Source organism: Lactuca sativa, chromosome 9 (genome assembly GCF_002870075.4).
Source record: "Lactuca sativa cultivar Salinas chromosome 9, Lsat_Salinas_v11, whole genome shotgun sequence".
Taxonomy (NCBI): Eukaryota; Viridiplantae; Streptophyta; class Magnoliopsida; order Asterales; family Asteraceae; genus Lactuca; species Lactuca sativa.
This window is the reverse complement of record NC_056631.2, coordinates 152,427,004-152,432,203: the sequence shown is the minus strand read 5'-3', so window position 1 is coordinate 152,432,203 and position 5,200 is coordinate 152,427,004. Positions and strand designations below refer to the sequence as shown.

At 36.9% G+C, this 5,200-nt stretch overlaps 1 non-coding gene across 1 annotated transcript; it reads left to right on the top strand.

Moving 5' to 3' along the window:
* Positions 1 to 2,706: 2,706 nt before the first annotated feature.
* LOC111896425 (small nucleolar RNA R71) lies at positions 2,707 to 2,813 on the top strand. The gene has a single exon (XR_002851890.1). It is a non-coding gene; the product is annotated as a small nucleolar RNA R71 (small nucleolar RNA).
* Positions 2,814 to 5,200: the final 2,387 nt, after the last annotated feature.

Genomic DNA, 5,200 nt, shown 5'->3' with positions numbered 1-5,200 from the left:
AAGAAGGGAAAAGGTTTAGAACTGGATATGACTAAAAGGATTAAACAATTGTCGAGGACAATCTAAGGTTTACCAAAGATTGGTTGCTCAAGGACAGTTGGAAGTATAGCGATAATTCTGGAAGGACCATATTGACATAATCTGTAAGGAGGCAACTCTTGTTCAGAAGTGATAGTCAAAATGGAATCTGGAAATATTTCAAAGTTAGAATTTTCAATCTGTGTAAGATTAAGGAAACTTAATGCAAGAAGGATGTTTACAAGGAGTTGATCTCCTTTGGAATACTCTGTAATGATTGTTGTCAAGTCTTTATGACTTTGTGCATAATCATTACAAGAGGACCAATGCATATAAGTTTAGAATCTAACAGATTTCAGTAAATGGCATGAATTTGGAATTCTTGCATTTGCAGTAAGGATTTGGGAGTGTGAAAAGAGAATCATTGAAGTTATGTTCAATTGATCTAGTTCACAAAGTAAAGATAATAGACAAACATAGCATGCATACTTGGTGTATGGCATGACTAGTGTTTAGTAAACATAGTGTACATGCTTGGAGCATGGGACAACTACTGTTTTAAATTCAAGAATAAAGTTGATAGCTAAACAGTATACAATGAATAATGTGTAATCATATGGTGATAAATAAAAGGTGTTTTATTTATGTTCAAAGAGTTGATACCATATTGGATTCAATTATTATTGTGTTTCATTTTGCATGTTTTGACTTCCCGAATAAACTAGGTTATTCAAACCATCCACAGTCGGTCATATGTTGGAAGTAGATATGAATTAAGACTGTCATGGGTTGGCTTGTAGAGGTCTAAGGTGTTGGACAAAGGGCTACAACACTCATGAGTGCTCATAAGTTCTGAGTATTGGATTCAACCCGCGCTCATTGGAATCACTTCATGGATTTTATCACGAGTGATCATGAGACGATAATATCTTATATTCTTCAAACCTAGAGATATGAGTTGTTACTATGAGTTGATAGTACATTGATTGCACGAAACTGCATACGGTAACTCGGTGTTATAAAACGTGCCTTTGTGTATGATTCAACAAGTAGTAGAACAAGCCATATGAGTCGAAGTTTATCCGTTCCTTTTACCTTCGGGATAAAAACGATATCTGTGGGCCCCTCGATGATTTGATGATGACAAATGAAAGTGCTCGGCCGGGCCAGGACTGATTTGATTTGTTCAATTAGTCAGTCGTCATAAATCGCAAATCGGGAAACAACAAATGGACAGAGAGAATGATTATAATCCATGTCTCAGTCCATATGATATCTAGAATGGAGGAATATATGATCCCTTATCTAATGGACAAGTCATTGACAAAGATCAGAGTTCATCTACAAGGTCAGAGTTCGACAGAAGCTTTTGAGAGCTACGATTGCCAGTTGGTTCCTGAAGTCATACGCAATAATAGTTTTAGACTTATCCAAGTGGGAGACTGTTGGATTAATGTCTAAGTCCATAACTATAATTGGTAAGACTTGACCCGACCCGGCATGGTCCATTTGGGTTGCATACCATCATGCACTTGGATAGACTATAATGAGAGAAATAAGACACTTATGGTTATTAATATATTATAAGTTCTAGTATATTAATAATAAGAATAATAAGATTATTTAATTAGTATTGATCAAGAATTAATCTAGGATTAATTAAGTGATCAAAAGAAGACTAATTAAATATATGGGTTGATTGTGTAAATCATCCATACTTGTATAGTGGGCTAATGCTCCATGGATAATCAAGTTGGGCTAAAACCCATAGGATGGTCCATGGATGCTCCATGGTGTATTTGTACCCATGGATCATGGAAATGAAAGGCCATGTCAATTAGGCTTTACATGGTGTAACCCTAACTATATAAGCATCTTATTCTTGACCAAATCGGCCACTAGAGTGTGAAGTGAAAGGGCTAGCCGATTTCATGAGTTGAAGAATTCTCTCAAGCTATTCTAAGTGTTTTGGTGATTGTGATTCCATTTGAGGTGTCACACTTGGGGCACTAGGCACTCAAGCTTCAAGAAGACTTTCTACACCAAAGAGGTATGTATTCTATCTTGCTATAGTCATTGTTTTGTATGCTAGATTAGGATAATACCTTGGAAGTTCTTATTTGCATGTATAATAGTGAAAACATAGATCCAAGGTATTTAGGGTTGCATGTACACTTAGGAGTGTTAGAATGCTCAAAACCCAACAAAAACCTCTTCCCCTTTTGCTTGAACTTATCCTCCTTAGCCTTCTTGTACTCGTCATAAGGGAGCCACTCCTTCTTTGGTTTGCGCCAATCTTCATCACACTGGTCCTCACTTGAGTAACAAACTTGCACCTTTTTGTTGCCATGCTCATCCAAGTCGCAGTCTCTAGTAAGGTGAGGCCCATTGCAAATCTCACAACCTACCCGAATAGCATGTACCGTTTGATCCATTTTATCCATCCACCTATCCATGGTTTTTAGCATAGCCATGACTGCTGACAAGTCTTCTGAAGCTGCATAGGCGGCCCCCCTAGTCACATCATTTCTTGGATTATGGTATTCTCTAGAATGCTTAGAGAATTCTTCAATCAATTGCTTTATTATTGGAGGTGCCTTCTTCATGAGTGGACCTTGCGAGTCAAGTAATTGCCTAGTGGTAACATTTACTCCATCATAAAAGATGTAGACTTCCTGTTGACTATTGAGGTCATGATGTGGGAAATTCCTTAGCAAGCTCTTGTATCTCTCCCATGCTTCATATAGTGACTCTCCTACTTGTTGTTCAAAGTTAGAAATGGCTTTCTTGAGCTTGGATATCTTGGATGGCAGGCAGAATTGATCAATGAATTCTTCTTTCATTTGGGCCCATGTAGTGATCGATTCGGGGGGCAATGACTTGAGCCAATCCTTTGCAACACCCTTTAAAGTAACAGGAAGCATGCGAAGTAGCTGAGTTTCTCGAGGCACATTTGGAACACTGAAATAATCAGCCACATCATTGACTTCATCTAAGTGCTTCTAAGCATCTTCATGGTCTTTGCCGATGAAGGGGATCTCCTTGAGTAAAGCAAGAATGTGACCTTTAAGCTCAAAAGTAGCAGTTGCGGGAATTACGGGTTGCACAAGTCCCGGGCCAGTGTCATCGTGGATCCTTTTCTTCCATTCTCCCATGCAGATTTCATCAATGTTAGCCATGGTAAGTGCTAACTCGTCGCCGGAATCGTAATCGTGCCCGAATGTAGGTTCTTCTTCCTCCTCGGTGTCGTACTCGGTGTCTTCTTTGATTAGGTCTTCGCCTGCTAACGATGCGCTGGAAGCTCCTGATTTGCTGCTCTTCTTTTTCCCAAAAACAGTCTTCAAGTTAGATAGAGGTGACTTCTTAGGTGTATTTAAGCTTTCCATGTCCTTGCCTTTGTTCTTTCTCAATGCGGAATCCGGGTCTTCAAGCGGGGGTGCCAGCAGAGTGTTGGATCCTCTGGTCATGAAAGTCCTGAAATAAAACCAGAAAAACATGTAAAAAGAAAAAAATGCAACTTAAATAAACGAAAAAAATAAATTTCAAACAGCAGGCTACTCGCCGAGTAGGTGCGAGTGCACTCGGCGAGTAGCGTGTTTTATAAAAAAAAATTAAAACTAAGGGTAAAAATTCAGAAAAAATACTAATGGATTCTAAAACCTAACCTACTTACTAAATGACTAAAAAATTAACTTTGTGCAAGAAAACTCACACAAAGGATCGATAAAATTAGGAATTAGATTTAATTTTTGAACCGTTCCCTAGCAACGGCGCCAAAAACTTGATGTGTGTAAAATGCACCGGTTTAATCCTACTTTTAAATTATAAACTTAGCACACAAAGGCAGTGAACCTGTCTTTTAGTGGTATAGTCGGATAAGTAGAGTGTCGAACTCAGGGAATGGAAATTAAACTAATAACTAATTTTAACTAAGTAATAAAAGTAAAGGTTTTTCTTTAGTTTTACAAGACTAGAAACTTAAACACACCACCTAACAAGTGATTAACTAAAAATTTAAACAAGTAAAAATTCACCAAATTTGATAAAGAGTTTCTGTTTAGGTCCAACCAATTCACTCCTATGGTTATTTGTGTAATAATGTGATAAATTAATTGTTATTGGTTACCAACTATAGTGGTTAGATTCATGTTCGCTAATACTACCCCTTAGACAATTAATCAATTCAAGCAGTGGACAATTGTTTAAACTAATTAATTTCCTAGTTCAATTATTTGGATTAAATAAGATTTGTAATTGGTTAATCAAGTGAGTGTTTCAATTAACCTCTTGTTTGTTGGTTTCTGAAACAAGCTTACACATTATTTTTCCCATTCTCTTATTAATTCTAGTTTCATGTTCATTATTCCTAGACATATGATAAAGTGGTCACGTAAACATATGAGGTTAACAACTAACAGATGTTCATGCAGCTTAATTGTCTTCCAATTAACAGAAAATAGTTGTGGTTAATGCATAAGGTTCTTTAACAAACTTAATTTAATAAAATCACCAATAAACAATTAACAAAAGTAATAATTAAACCATAGGAGTAATGTGGTTCTTCCTAAACAGAAACCATCCAAATTTTAGGTCATGATTACAAAGAAAACAAGCTCAAGCACGAATTTGATTATGCTAAACATAATTCAATCCTAAGATTAAGTGGAAAACATAACCTAATTCGCCTCGAAACTTCAAAGATCAAAGGTTAGGGTTCTTCAAGTCTTCAAAGGTTTCTCCAATCGTAGATCTATCTCCAAGGAAGCCAGAAAAGTCCCTCCATTCGGATTAAGACGCCATATTTATAGTTATCACAAAACAGGGGCTACTCGGCGAGTAGGTCGTGGACTCACCGAGTACCAGTGTGAAATCCGTGTACGGTAAGGATTTTTGACTTTTCTTCGGGAACATTCTCATGGACTCGCCGAGTTTGTGCATGGAGTAAGTGTGTGGTTTTTCCTTTTTCTTCATTCTTTGGTCTCTAATCGCTTCTCCTTATTCCTTTTTGCTTCCAAGCATGTCTTTGGACTGAAAACACAATTTAAGCATTATTAAGCACCTTGTGTCCACATTATGCACATAATTAGCTAAAAATGAATAAAAATATATGCTAAACATATCGCTAATTATGCAAATATCATGGTACTTAGTTTCGCACTCTTGTATTTTTCTGGGATATGGT